Source organism: Hemicordylus capensis, chromosome 3 (assembly GCF_027244095.1).
Source record: "Hemicordylus capensis ecotype Gifberg chromosome 3, rHemCap1.1.pri, whole genome shotgun sequence".
NCBI lineage: Eukaryota > Metazoa > Chordata > Lepidosauria > Squamata > Cordylidae > Hemicordylus > Hemicordylus capensis.
This window is the reverse complement of record NC_069659.1, coordinates 247,661,905-247,676,348: the sequence shown is the minus strand read 5'-3', so window position 1 is coordinate 247,676,348 and position 14,444 is coordinate 247,661,905. Positions and strand designations below refer to the sequence as shown.

General features: G+C 45.7%; 1 protein-coding gene and 1 long non-coding RNA gene across 12 annotated transcripts in view; one reads left to right on the top strand and one right to left on the bottom strand.

Moving 5' to 3' along the window:
* Positions 1-8,253, top strand: part of LOC128351758 (uncharacterized) — a 55,816-nt gene extending 47,563 nt beyond the window's left edge. Inside the window, exons 2-3 of the long non-coding RNA XR_008320022.1 lie at positions 5,479-5,561; positions 6,290-8,253. This is a non-coding gene — a long non-coding RNA (uncharacterized LOC128351758). The remainder of the gene's footprint in view (positions 1-5,478; positions 5,562-6,289) is intronic.
* Positions 1-14,444, bottom strand: part of CPEB3 (cytoplasmic polyadenylation element binding protein 3) — a 139,988-nt gene that overhangs the window by 95,190 nt on the left and 30,354 nt on the right. The gene's annotated exons all lie outside the window — the stretch shown is intronic.

Here is a 14,444-nt window from a genome sequence, read left to right as displayed (position 1 = left end):
GCTTACAATTGTTGCCCGAGAACTGTGGAATGAGCTTCCTGAGAAGGTGCACCAGTGGAAATGAAAGTGACACATCTTTTTAGGATTCCTTTTAATGTTTAACACACATTTAAACATGTTCTGTTCTCTCAGGCTTTTAACTGGAATTTTTTTTTTAATCTGTGGTCTTGTTTTGTATATTTTAACTGTTTTATACTGTTTTTATGTTTGTTATCTTTTTAAATTTGTATACTGCCTAGAGATGTACATATTAGGCGGTATAGAAATATGATAAATAAATTAAGCAGTATCTAGACCAAGTTAATCATGATTTAAGTCCCATTGAGAGTAATGGTACAAGATAGTCATGACTAACTTGCATTATTATTCTCAATAGTGCTCAGGCATGACTAACTAGTCTGGATGCTGCCCTGTATTTTATAAGTTATCCATTGTATGGAGTGCTATGTAGTATCATTAACCTAACACTCTTCTTTTAAAAAAGAAAAAGAAAACCTTGCTACTTAAAATCTAGGACTGGATTTAGCATCAGGCAAATCATTGTCGACTCAATGTGCGGCAGCTGTGAAAAAGACCAATTCCATGCTAGGGATCATTAGGAAGGGGATTGAAAATAAAACTGCTAATATTATAATGCCCTTATACAAAACTATGGTGCGGCCACACCTGGAGTACTGTGTACAATTCTGGTCACCACATCTCAGAAAGGACATTGTAAAGAACTGGAAAAGGTGTAGAAGAGAGCAACCAAGATGATCAGGAGCCTAGAGCAGGCTTTCTTAAACCTGGAGCCCAGATATTTTTGGACTACAACTCCCATCATCCTCAGCCACAAAGACCTTATCTGGGTATGATGGGAGTTGTAGTCCAACAAGATGGCCCAAGGTTAAGAAACTCTGGCCTAGAGCACTTTTCCTATGAGGCAAGGCTACAACACCTGGGGCTATTTAGTTTAGAAAAAAAAGATAGAGGTCTATGAGATCATGCATGGAGTGGAGAAAGTGGACAGAGAGAAATTCTTCTCCCTCTCACATAACATTAGAACCAGGGGTCATCTCATGAAATTGATTGCCAGGAAATTTAGGACCAGCAAACACAAATATTTTTTCACACAACGCATAATCAACTTGTGGGATTCTCTGCCACAAGATGTGGTGACAGCCAACAACCTGAATGGCTTTAAGAAGGACGTGGATAACTTCATGGAGGAGAGGTCTATCAACGGCTACTAATTGGAGGGCTATAGGACAACTCCATCCTCAAAGGCAGGATGCCTCTGAGTATCAGTTGCAGGGAAGTAACAGCAGAAGAGAGGGTGTGCCCTCAACTCCTGCTGTAGACTTCCAGCAGCATCTGGTGGGCCACAGTGTGAAACAGGATGCTGGACTAGATGGGCCTTGAGCCTGATCCAGCAGGGCTGTTGTTCTGTTCTTACGACAGTCAGACCTGGGATGTCCGGCTTGGGGACAAATATTTTAGTTATTCTTGAAATTTAGTAAGCTTTAGTAAAATTCAAGGAAAACAAATGTTTACATGCAGTTCATGCACTGGAGGCATGAAAAGGGCTATAAATGTAATAATTGTTTTTCACAAATTCAAATGCCCTCAACTCCTGCCTTTGGAGGCTTCCAGTGGCATCTGGTGGGCCACTGTGTGAAACAGGATGCTGAACTAGATGGGCCTTGGGCAAGATCCAGCAGGGCTCTTCTTATGTTCTTAAATGGAGGAAGATTCCTAAAGATTATCTTCACCTGGGGCACAATCTGGCCTAGTGCTGTTCCTCTGCTTAACACTGAAAGCCACATTTAAATAATACATACAATATAGCATGCAAGACTGCAAAAGATTTGTGTCTTCCCAAGGAAAAACACGAACCATCTAAATCACAAACCATAAGCTGCCTCAGCTTGGTTACAGGGGTCAGGATGCAGATAATCATGCATCCATACACCCAAGAGCATTTTGTGTGTGTGTGTGTGTGTGTGTGTGTGTGTGTGTGTGTGTCTTGATAAGCAGTCCCTACCCCTGGTTCCATGGCAAACTACATTTGAAAGGAAATGGAGATTCAAACAAAATAAATCGGTCAATAAGAAAGTTTGTTGTATGGCATGAAAATCTACTGTTCAAAGGTAAGTGCCAAAAATCCCACAAACCCTTGGACACACGTACAACAGGCTTTTGGATCACCATCACTATATATAATCCAGACATTAAAAATAGTTTGCTAGATATTCTGTACAAGTACAGTGGTCCCTCGACTTACAAACTACTCGACATAAGTATTTTTCGAGTTACAAACGGCAGTTTTAGATCCGGTTTTAGATGTGGGTTTTTCGACTTACAAATTTTTAGATGGGGTTTCCTCGACTTACAAATTTTTAGATGGGGTTTCCTCGACTTACAAATTTTTAGATGGGGTTTCCTTGACTTGCCTGCCTGTTTACTGCCTGTTTATTCTTGAAAAGAAATGTTCCTGTGCAGTTTGCAAGCCTTACTGGGGGTCTGGGTCTTTTTTCTAGGCTCCGGAACGCATTAATCCGTTCCCAATGCATTCCTATGGGAAACCGCTTTTCGACTTACGAATTTTTCGACTTACAAATGTGCATTCGGAACGGATTAATTTCGTAAGTAGAGGGACCACTGTATATAAATGGAACAGTAGTGACATTTCCCCAGGGCTGCTTAATTTCAACACGCCACAGCTACGAAGTTCCAAAGATAAGTACCATGGAATGGACAGTGCTAAAAGGTGAGGCACTGCTAAATATTCACATCTCAGGGATCTGCTCATTGGTACTGCTGAAAACAAAACTCTTTCCTTCTATACTGCTAAGTGCCAGTGACCATAAACAAACCAACAATTGAAAGGAATTCACAGGAAAGGAAAATGATAACATCTTGCTATGGAAACAGTGTTCAACAGTTGCAATGGCAACTATTTTGGATTTATCTCTCCCTAAATTTCATATGTGAAAAAACTGGCTTTTAGTGAATGGAAAATCAAGTGCATTATAATGCAACTATAATGTGTTGTAGTTGGCTGCAGGATATATTACCTGCAAAAGTACTTCATCTCATGCCAAGATTGCTGTTCAATGAATTATTAGGGGGGATGGAAAACTGTTCACACCACCATCACTGAACAGCTAGTATAAATCTAACTGATTTGTCAGTCAGTCACTCTTTCCTTCTATACTGCTAAGTGCCATGGGCATAAAGAATTAAAAACATTAACATGCACTAGATTTGCTGCACATAGACTATTTTGGGTCGTCAGTGCCAAAGTAGTGAGAAAATACTTCAACAAGTAACAAAAAAGAATAACAGAGGTGCCTTAAGTTCCTCTCAATACTGCCTTTCAGCTGTAATTCCTTCTTTTGTCTTATACAATATAATGAGAGGGGCACATGCAGATGTAATTGATCAATGGGGCCAGTGGACAACACCAGATGGTGCAGCACTGCTGAAGAAGCAGGAGTGGTCTTGCTTACTCCCTTCAATGGGAGACCAGCAGGAGTCCCATGTGAGAGCAATGTGTTATTATGACTCATTGTCATATGTCATATGTATTGTCATATGAAAAGCAGCATTCCTTTATCAGATTGACAACAAGCAAGCTATAGGTTTTAGAAGGTCATTCTTTCTACACTATAAGAATGAGATGGTAACCAGGATAGGATGCAACAATTCAAACTAACAACTTAAACAAGCCAACTGACATTATGCCGCCGCCCCCCCACTCCTGTGGGGTCAGTCAGGGGATGGGTGGTGCCCAGCCTACACAGGCCTACACTCCAGGCCTATACTGGAGAACATACACAGCCTCCATTTTGAGAGGGGCGAGCACGTGATCATGCTTGCCCAATGGGAGGTGCTGGATCGGCATTTTGATACTGATCACGCCTCCTCCAAGCATCTTTGCCCGGCAGCACCCATGAGTGGGCCATCAAGGTGGGCGGGGGGCAGCTCCCCAGCTTTGTTGATTATTGTGTCCCATCCCCCAAATTAGTTTGTGGGCAGTGGCTGCCCCTCCCCCCAAACTGTCCATATTTGGCTTCATCTTGTTCTCTGAATTACGCTTGCTACATGCCTCACTTTGTTATGGTATGTTAATTCAAGAACAGACAATAGCCACAGGAAAAAGTCCCCCCCACCCCACTGTGTGGTTGCTTTTTCCATATAAGCAGTTACATAAATTTAACAGATTGAAATAAAGGGGAGGATGTTATTTGTTTTTAGGAGTCTCCAAAGAAGGCAAGGGCAAGGCCCATCTCTAAGTGCCCCAGTGTCCTGCACCTGGCACCCAAGTCCTCCTCTGAGGAGGAAGGCCACTTAGGTTTGACATGGGTTCTGTCTTGCCTTGAGGCATTGGAATGTCAGGGTAGGATTTTGTTAGGCAAGGGTTCTGGGCAGAATACTAGGCAAAGTGCCAAAAAAGTGGGAACCTGTGCTAACAAACACCTACAGTTTTTACAGTCCACTGAAGCACGCCTGGACATTTTTGAGAAGGGTGGCACTCCTATGGATTATCCAGTGGAACTGGTTCAACCTGATCCTGTCCCCCAACCGAACATACCCAATGGGCCCATGTCAGCACTGGGCGAGTGTGACCTGAATTTGGGATAACCCCCCTGGGGTGCATCATGTAGCTAATGTCTGGAGTGGAATGTCAGCTTGGCTTACATATCCTGGGTATCCAATGCTGGCCCGGCCCGGCGGCCCTGTCCCATCTGAAGCTGCACCTGATATGGCTGCTAAGAGGTCTGTATCTGCAGGGTAGCAGCAGCAGCAGCAGCTAGGTATTCTGCAGCTTTCTTTAAGTTCAGACAGTCTGTGAGTCTCCATGACATTTGGCCCATCCCAGTGGAACACATAGTGTGCTTCTGCATCCAACTGCATGTACAGTGTTTGTCACCTGGCTCAACTGGTGGAAGGCTGGCCATGCTAGCTTTTCACACTAAGCTGGGAGGCTATACGGATTCCACTTTGGACTTCAGAATTTGCAGGATGCTCAAGTGTTAGTCATGGATGCACCCCCTTGCCCTGATTCTAGGGTTCCTTTCCCCCTCAACTGTTGGGTAAGTTGTTTGTTAACTTTAACTCTGTTTTTTCCATTTTAAGTTTCTGCTGTTTAGAGCTTCTGCACTGGTAGCATTTTTCAGTGCCTTACGGATCAGCAAGCTGGTTGCGGCTTCCAGGTCTGATAGTTTGGGCTGCAATGCCAGGATGTGGAGATGAAGAGAGAAGGGGTTGTCCTCCACATCTGGGTATCTGACTGAATGATGGGGTAGGGGCTCCAGGATATTCAAGCCTGCAGTTTCGTTGTTTTCCCAGTTCAAGAAGGTAAACCCAGAAATAAGCAAGGCAATTGTTGCCTTGGGTAACAGGGTGATTTTTCACTCTGACATTCAACATCGTTTTGCTTCACTCTATAAAGCTGACGTTGTACACCTTTCTGATTCACAATTTGTTTCTCAGGGACTTGCAACAGGGTTTGAAGGAAGCTTTGGTTTGGTTGGAGAAGGGAGACTAAACTGAGGTTTGTCCACCTTCTGTGGCAGGTGAGCGCTGGTTGGGGTAGGCAGGATTCGCTATCTGTGTTCAGCCTGAGGGCCATGGTGGTAGGGGTGGGGTTACCATGGAATGGGCCCTTCAGGGTTTTGTGGCTTGTGGGGTCGGGGCTGGCCCCCTCTCAGGGGCTTGCATGGCTCATCAATCCAGAGTTCTGTAGTTTAGATTGTGGTGGGTCGAGTAGCCCTCCCCTTGATGTGGGGATCCACAGGGGTAGAGCAAGTCAGAGGTTTGTCTCCTGACAACTTCAATACCTGGCTGCTTTGCCCTGGAGTGTGTAGAGTCCTCATTAGGAGGCTTTCCCAATGGGTTGAGTACCCACACCCTGAGTAGTTAGAAACTTCCATTGCAAGTTTAGGTTATGTGCATCAATAAAGTGGTCCTAATTTACTCCATTTACACGTGTTGTGTCTTCTCTGTGTCTGAGTGCGATCAACTCTTCCTTTGTATAGAAGAGAAAGCTCCAGGTTCCTTTCCACTGGAGAAATAGATTGATGTCAGCCTCTTCCCCCACACTGGACTGGGGGAAATGCAGTGACAGTCGAACCAGAAATAGAGTTCCTCCCCAAAATCTAAACTGGAGTTCACATATCTTATTCCTGCACATAATGTATGTGCAGTATCTTTAGATACATCATGATTAGATAGACAGTAAGTCTGTGATAATACAGGCACCTATGTTATAACTGGATTGTGAAAACATTTTATTCATCCCTAGGCCTTTCGGATTATCAAACATGCAAAAGCTTGAAGCAGGTTGTGCCAAGCAGCTGGATATAAAACAAGAACATCTCAACTAACAGAGAAAAATAAAAGCTCATAGACTTTAATGTATTTTGACATTCAAGGCTGCTCCCTATGAATCTCAATGATTATCATAAGAACATTTAAGACTAGGCTAATTCTTTGAATACACACTTCAGTGGAGATTTTTTCCTCACTGTTTGATTAAAGAGGCTCAGCAAAATCAGCCCTATACTCTTGCACAACTGACCAAAGAAAGGAACTAGGAATCAGTCAAATGGTGTCAAAAACTTGTCATGCTGCCCAGTAGCAAGTTTTTACATTTTATCTACCAAGTCATATTGGTTCTACAGCAAACCTTCCAAGATTTGTATACTCCAAGATTTGTATACTTGGCAAACAAGTTTTATTTGGCTGACCAGGTCCATGCTTACTATTCATGCCTCTTTTCAAAGTGCCATGTTTTACTGGGGGAAAAGGTTTAACAGCATCATTGCAAGAATTAGGCAAGTAAACCCAATTTACCAAGTGTGTGCTACTATTCATAAACTAGAAAGAATCAGCTCACCTGAAGGCAGTACTAGACTTCTCTTACATGCCATAATACATGTACATGTATTATGTACACTCTTTTCAAAGTGCTATGTTTTACTGGGGGAAAGGTTTAACAGCATCATTGCAGGAATTAGGCAAGTAAACCCAATTTACCAAGCGTGTGCTACTATTCATAAACAAGAAAGAATCAGCTCACTTGAAGGCAGTACTAGACTTTTCTTACATGCCATAATACATTTACATACATCCCTACAGAACCAGCACTTGCAGATTTTGTTAACCTTTGTAACCTGCACCTCATATGGGCATTTCTGTGCCTAGTAAGGAGCACTGCATTTACAAATATCCATCAACTTTGGCATGATATCGTTACACTAAAAGCTGCCCTGAACCACCAGGTACATACACCAAGTCAATTAGTTCTTTTTGGACTTATCAAAGTAGTGCACAGATCAGGCTGTCCTTTTTGACATTATAAGACTAGTAACGTATTTATGTTCTAGGCATTGCAAATGAAAACCGATTTAAGAGGGATAATTCTCTCACACCTTTTCCCTATTTCGATCTTTAGACAATGTGTAGGAAAGAGATAGGTCCATTTTATGGCACAACAGTCTAGGCTATATTGTATCATGTAGAACATTTCAAACACCCATTTCTAAGGTCTAATTTCCATTTACATGATAAACCCGTATGTAGAAGATTATACCACTTTAGAATGCAGGTGCAGACCCAATCAGATTGAATGGTTTTCATTTCATTCCCTGCAAAGAGCAAACAAAATTTCAAGGAGAAACATTCTACCCTAGCACTCCTTCATGTGATCTTCCATCTGTAATCTGAAGTAATACAATTGAAACAAATTTACCACCTCATTGAAAAGTACAATTTCCATTCAATTAATGCATAAAGCTTTCTTTGTCAGCAACAAGGCCATCAGCTCCCAATGTCAGAAAAAGACAAAACCCAGCCAGTTGTTGAAAAATGTGAAGCAAGCATGCAAATTAAAGACTTCATCCAGAAATGAAGCTTTGCTCACATGCCATGGTGCAGATCTGCTGGCACGACAGCAAGAAAGCAGGCAGAAAGCTATGTTATTATGGATATGCTCTGCTTTTTTAATGAAAAGTTCATAAAGTGTTATATTATGATTTGTATTATTGTTACTGTTTGCTGTTAAATGTGTTTGCATTGTGATCAGCTCTGGCCACAATTATTTTGTGGAAAAGCAGGATACAAGTTAAAAGTGAAATGAAATCAAATGAATAAACTGAAACAGTCTTTCTAGCATCATAGTAGTTCAATGAGTGTGATCTGCTCCCCTGACAACATTCCTCAAACCTGACCTGCCACTTGAACGTGTCAGATTTCCAAGTTTGTGGTCTTCTCAGCATCCAATACAAGGTTCTTTTAGTAATGTTACAGAAACTTATTGAGCCTCTAGAGGATGGGCTGCGGGGAAGGCTGGTTAAATGTACCTTCCCTGCAGATGAGCAGTACTTCCTCCTTGGGCAGGCACCAGCTCCTGCCGGTAGCTCCAAGGGTCAGGGTGCCAGGATGCGCTGCCCCACCCCGCTGGAGCTCCAATAATGCACCATGCGAGTGCGTGGGGCATTACAGGGACCCTCCCTGCCCCAGTCTGCCAGCCGCAGCTGCTAGCAGCCATACACACAAGGCACTAGGCTGACACATGAACAGGGAAACAAGGTTAAGTGAGCACTCACTCTCTTAACTTGATTTTTAAGGGTGGGTAATTGGTCGGGTTCACTGCCATGGTGCCACTGGGATCACATGCAAAACTGGGCTGTGCCCCCTTAGCCCGGTTGTGTGTGTGTGTGTGTGTGTGTGTGTGTGTGTGTGTGTGTGTGTGTGTGAATAGCCTCATTGTCTAATTTGCCATTTCTACAGGTACTTTTAAAATCAGATCCTTAGCATTCTTCTTCACAGACAGCTACTATGTGGTCCTTTTGTTTCCCCTTCAATCCTAAGGGCTGTTATACAACACAGAACCTTATAGACTCAGCTGGTGATAGCAATAATCCTCATCTCCGAATAGCCTTGCACCAAAACTGCAAGAGCTGCAAAATGCCTTCCCTGAAATCACAAAGAGGAGATATACACATTTGCATACATACACGCACACTATCCAAGAGTATAAATCACTGGAGAACAATAATATGAAAGTCATAATGCCAGCCCTACACAAACTTGAATTGTCTACAGAATGCTCAGTATGAAATTCGAGAATCCAAGGTAGAGTTATTGATTAGCAAACACAGTCAACATCCCTTTTATACCATTTCAAGCTCTAGATGGATTTAGCCAGCCATAGCACTGAATTTAGAAAATAGTATGCAATGTTCTCTTTGCATCTCCAAAAAAACCTCAGATAACATTGTATGGGATTTTCCAAAGCAATTGCTAGCACTGGGGAGAATCATAAAAACTAGAAGGCCAGACGCAGAACATCTGTGCCCCTAGTTCTCCCCACTCACTCTTGGTTTTCCCTCTTTTCTCAGCCCCTCCACCAGTGTTTTCATTCCCCGCCTGTCCACTGCTGCTTTCTTCCCCCCACCACCATTTTCCTTCCCTGCCCGCCCGCCACCATTTTCTTCCCCCTCATCTGCAAGCCTGTCTGCTGGCATGCCAATTTCCTCTCCCACTGCCAGCAGCTCACTCGCTAATTCTTGCGAGAGCTGCCACACATGGGATTAGCGACAGGCCTTAGATAAATATATATAGATTTTAGGCTTGCAAGGGCCCTTGGAGATCTTCCAGTCTACTATTTCAGATATTGAGGCAGAGAGAGTGAGGCAAAGAGAGAAAGCACCCAGCTGGAACTTGAATGTAGTGCTGGCTGGGAAGGAGAAGGCAGCGTGTAAATTCTTAGCTGATGAGCACTTTGCTGGCTGGCTGCATGTGGGAGAAGGACAAGAGGGTGCCACAGAGGAAAAGGGGGACACTGTGGTGCCCCCCATCTTGACTACTGAGGGACATCCCTCCCCCTTGTCCAATGGTAGCTACAACCGTTATTTACACTGAATCTTGTGTTGTTGCCAGTAGTGGCCCATGAGGGCAGTGCCGGGGGTGGGGGTGGGGAGGAGAGGCCACTTTAAAAATAAATTTGCAGGTGCTTACCAACATTAGGGCATCACCTTCAAGCTGCCTCAAGGCTCCACACATGTGAAGAGCCCTGCTGCCGCCCCAAAGGGATGACAGGCAAGGCACTGCCACTCCGCACGGGATCCCGCGAGGAGCGTTGCTGCTTGAAACAGCTTACAGGTGCTGCCCTAACATTGGTAAGCACCTGTTATATTTATTTTTAAGGCGCCTCTTGCCCCCAGGTGCTACCCTCAGTGGCAGCTACTGGTTGCTGCCCGCCCATCCAGTTTGGAGAGGTTCTTTTAAACTCTTCAGAATCAGTTTTAGTTTCCACCACCAAATCAGTTGATGTCATTTGCCAACTTAACTCACCCTAAATTTAGGTCATTTATGAACAAGTTAAAAAGCCAATACAGACCCTTGAGATCTTGCTTCTTACTTCCCTCTATTGTGAAAAGTAAAAACAGGTTGCTTACCTGTAACTTATGATCTGGATGTGATCCGTTGTATTCATAAGAACTGGGTTTCTGCGCCTGCGCAGGGACCTCCCGGGCTGACTAGCTAGCTCCTCTTTGCGCCCCGCCCGTCTGCACGTGCCTTGCAGCTTCCGTTAGAATCGACGGTTGGGGCGCCTCTCCTTCAGATTTCTCGCAGACCGCCATATAAATGACGATCCGCACACCAGCATCCACTAGTCCAGGCATTCTGCAGCGGGGCCGGCTGGGAGGGACTTATGAATACAACGGATCACATCCAGATCATAAGTTACAGGTAAGCAACCTGTTTATCTGGATTGTGATCCATTGTATCCATAAGAACTGGGTGTTTAGCAAGCTACCCCATAAGGAGGCGGGTGCAGATGACCCCCAGCTATGCCAACACACGTTTCAACACTGATCTTCCAAAATTCGCCTCCCTAGCCATCCGCAGATCCAAAGCATAATGCTTCACGAATGGTAGATGCGATGACCATGTCGCCGCCAGGCAGACATCTGCCATTTTAATGCCTGACAGATGTGCCGCAGACGTTGCGTAGGCCCTAGTAGAGTGAGCCCGAACCGTCTTTGGCGGTGTTATCTTCTGGCTTTTATAGGCGAGGAAAATCAGTTCCACTAGCCAGTGAGCAAGTCTCTGGCGAGAGATTGGACGGCCCTTGCTACGCCCCCGGAAGGAGAGAAAAAGCTTTTTACTCTTCCTAAAGCCATGAGTTCTCTCCAAATAGTATAGGAGTGATCTACGCACGTCCAACGTGTGGAGGGCCTTCTCTAAGTCTGTCTCTGGACTACTGAAAAAAGTTGGCAGCACTATGTCTTGATTTAAGTGGAAATCTGTTACCACCTTTGGCAGGAATCTCGGATCGAGACGCATCACAACCTTGTGTGGATAGAATTGAGTGTAGGGTCTATCCATCCGCAGGGCCGTCATCTCGCTCACTCTCTTAGCCGATGTAATGGCTACCAAGAATGCCACCTTCAAAGTCAGAAACTTTAGCGGAATAGTCGCCAGTGGCTCAAAGGGTGCCTCCGTTAGGGCGGAGAGTACTAAAGACAGACTCCACTGCTCCATTGGGCTGCGCACAGGAGGGTAAAGGTTATTTACACCTTTCAGGAAACGCTTACATTCCGGGTGGGAGAAAACCGTGGACCCATCCCATCCCCTGTGCTTTGACGAGATTGCAGCCAAATGCAGCTTAATGGAGACATTCGCCAATCCACTCAGTTTGAGCGATGTCAGGTAACGTAGCACATCCCGAGGGGTCGCACGCAATGGCGTGACACTCTTCCCCCTCATATAACTCTTGAAGCGGTTCCACTTGCAGGCATAACTGCGTCTTGTCGACGCACGCCTACTGTTTAGTAAGATGTTGTTTAATAGTTGATTCTCCAAGCGGTCAGCTTGAGAGAGTGCACCTCGGGGTGTAACACCTTTCCGTGTTCTCTTTGCAACAGGTTTGGAGCCCTGGGGAACTTGTGGAACACTGAATGAGACATTCCCAGAAGTGTGGCAAACCACGGCTGGCGTGGCCACCATGGGGCCAGAAGTATGCATTTCGTTTGGTCCCGCAATATCTGCGCAACCACACGGCCCATTAACGGCAGCGGGGGGAAAGATATAACAGCCCCGTCTTCCAGGCCCGTTGAAAAGCATCCCCCAGGGATCCCTGGCCTATGCCCGCACGCGAACAATAATTGGCACACTTTTTGTTGGCAACCGTGGCAAATAAGTCTATCGATGGGACCCCCCAGATCTCGAACACCCTGTCGAGATACATCGGGTTGATTTCCCACTCGTGTCTTTGGTTGAAACTGATGTCCCTGCTGAGCCTGTCGGCCAAGCAGTTGTCTACACCCTTTATATGTATTGCCACTGGGTGAATTGAATGTTGAATGCACCAGTCCCATATTTTTCTCGCAAGTAGGCAAAGAGACAGTGACACTGTCCCCCCTTGATGGTTGAGGTAGGCAATCGCCGTCATGTTGTCCAACTCCAGCTGTACTGACCGTCCCCTTATCATAGGTTCGAATGCCCTTAGGCCCTGAAACACAGCCAATAGCTCCAAGTAATTTATATGCTGAAGTCTCTGCAACTGGGTCCATGTCCCCTGCACGCATACGCTGGCGCAATGCGCACCCCAGCCCGCCATCGAGGCATCTGTCGTTATCCGGGAGGTGGGCTCCTTGGACACAAACTCGACTCCTTTGCCCAAATTGTCCATGTCTAGCCACCACCCCAGGCTGGCGAGGACATGTTGTGGTAGTGTCAAGTGCATATTCTGGCCATCCACATTGGGTCGGAAGTTGTGGAGAAACCAATGCTGCAATGTGCGCATGCGGAGGCGCGTGTGTGACACCGTTGCGGTGCATGATGCCATCAAACCCAACATCCGCTGGATTCGAACCGCTGGCTGCCGTGGAGTCCTCTGAAAGTGACGTATGAGTTCGTGCATTTGGGTAATTCTTTCCGCAGGTAAGAACGCCCTGGCCAATTTCAAGTCCAGCACTGCTCCGATGAAGTTCACTCGAGTCATGGGTTCGAGTCTCGACTTCTTCCAATTCACATTGATGCCGAGGCACTCCAACAAGGCTAGCAGCATCTGCACTTGGCGGGTCAGTAAACTCCTGTCGTGGCTCACCACGAGCCAATCGTCTAAATACGGATACAGCCTCAAGCCCTGAGTTCGCAGGTGGGCTACAACCACCGCCATCACCTTTGTGAACACTCTGGGCGCAGTAGAAAGTCCAAATGGAAGCACCACATATTGATAGATCTGTGCCCCTACTGTAAACCGGAGGAACTTGCGGTGACTCTCCTGTATCCCGATATGAAAATAAGCGTCCTTGAGATCCAGAGTAACTGCCCACTGTTCGTTCACCAGCAGAGGCAGAATTCCCTGCAGCGTCACCATCCTGAATTTCCTGGTCAGAATGAAGAGGTTGAGCCCCCTCAGGTCCATTATGGCTCTTATTCCACCGTCTCTCTTTGGTATCTGAAAATACCGGGAATAGTAGCCGGTCAGTCTGTTCGCCCATTGCACCCGCGTGATCGCCTGTTTCTCCAGCAGCACCTTGACCTCCTCCCGCAACACCTCCGTGGCCGGCGTATAGACCAGTCCAGAGAAGGGAGGCCTTGTCTCGAACTCCAACGCATATCCAGTCTGCACTATTCTCAGTACCCACCGGTCGGATGTTATGTTGTGCCATGCTGGCGCACGGCTTGCCAGTTTGATGTTGATCCTGGCAACTACAGGGCCGATGTAGTGGGTCCTGGATTGTAGCGTTGGACTTAATTGGCTGCTGCAAAACTGATGCAGTGGACGAACAGTCCCGTCAAAAGCTCTTGCTGGAAGCGTCCTTGTCGCCTTGACGAGCTGTTTTTCCTTTTTGTTTTTGGTTAAAGCCCTTACCGCGTTGGTAAGGTCTGAATTGTCTTCGGTATTCTTTGCGGTCCCGATACCGATCACTCTTTCTCTGATAATAAGTGCGGCTCCTTGCGGTTGAGCTGGAACCGCTCGAAGGCACCATAAAGGTGCGGGCAGTGAATTTAGATTTTTTTAACGTCTCCATTGACGTGTCCGTGTCCTCATGGAATAAACCTTTGCCGTCAAATGGCAAGGACTCGACTTTCTCCTTCATGTCTGCCTGCAGGGTTGCTGAGCGAAGCCACGCATGCCTGCGCAAGCTCACTGCCGTCACCATTGCTCTCGATTCCGTCTCCGACAAGTGTTTAAATGCGCTCAGTTGTTGGCGCGTTATTGCCGTTGTTCTTTCGTACACATCATTAAATCTCCATTGGAAGTCCTCCGGAGACAAAGAGGATGAATCCTGTAAGAGCGCATCCCAAAGTAAATGGTTATAGCGTGCCATACACGCCGTATAATTAGCAATACGAATTGCTAAACTGGAGGTGCTATAGATCTTTCGACCCATAACGTCCATTTTCCTCCCTTCTTTGTCAGCAGGCGTGGAATGACG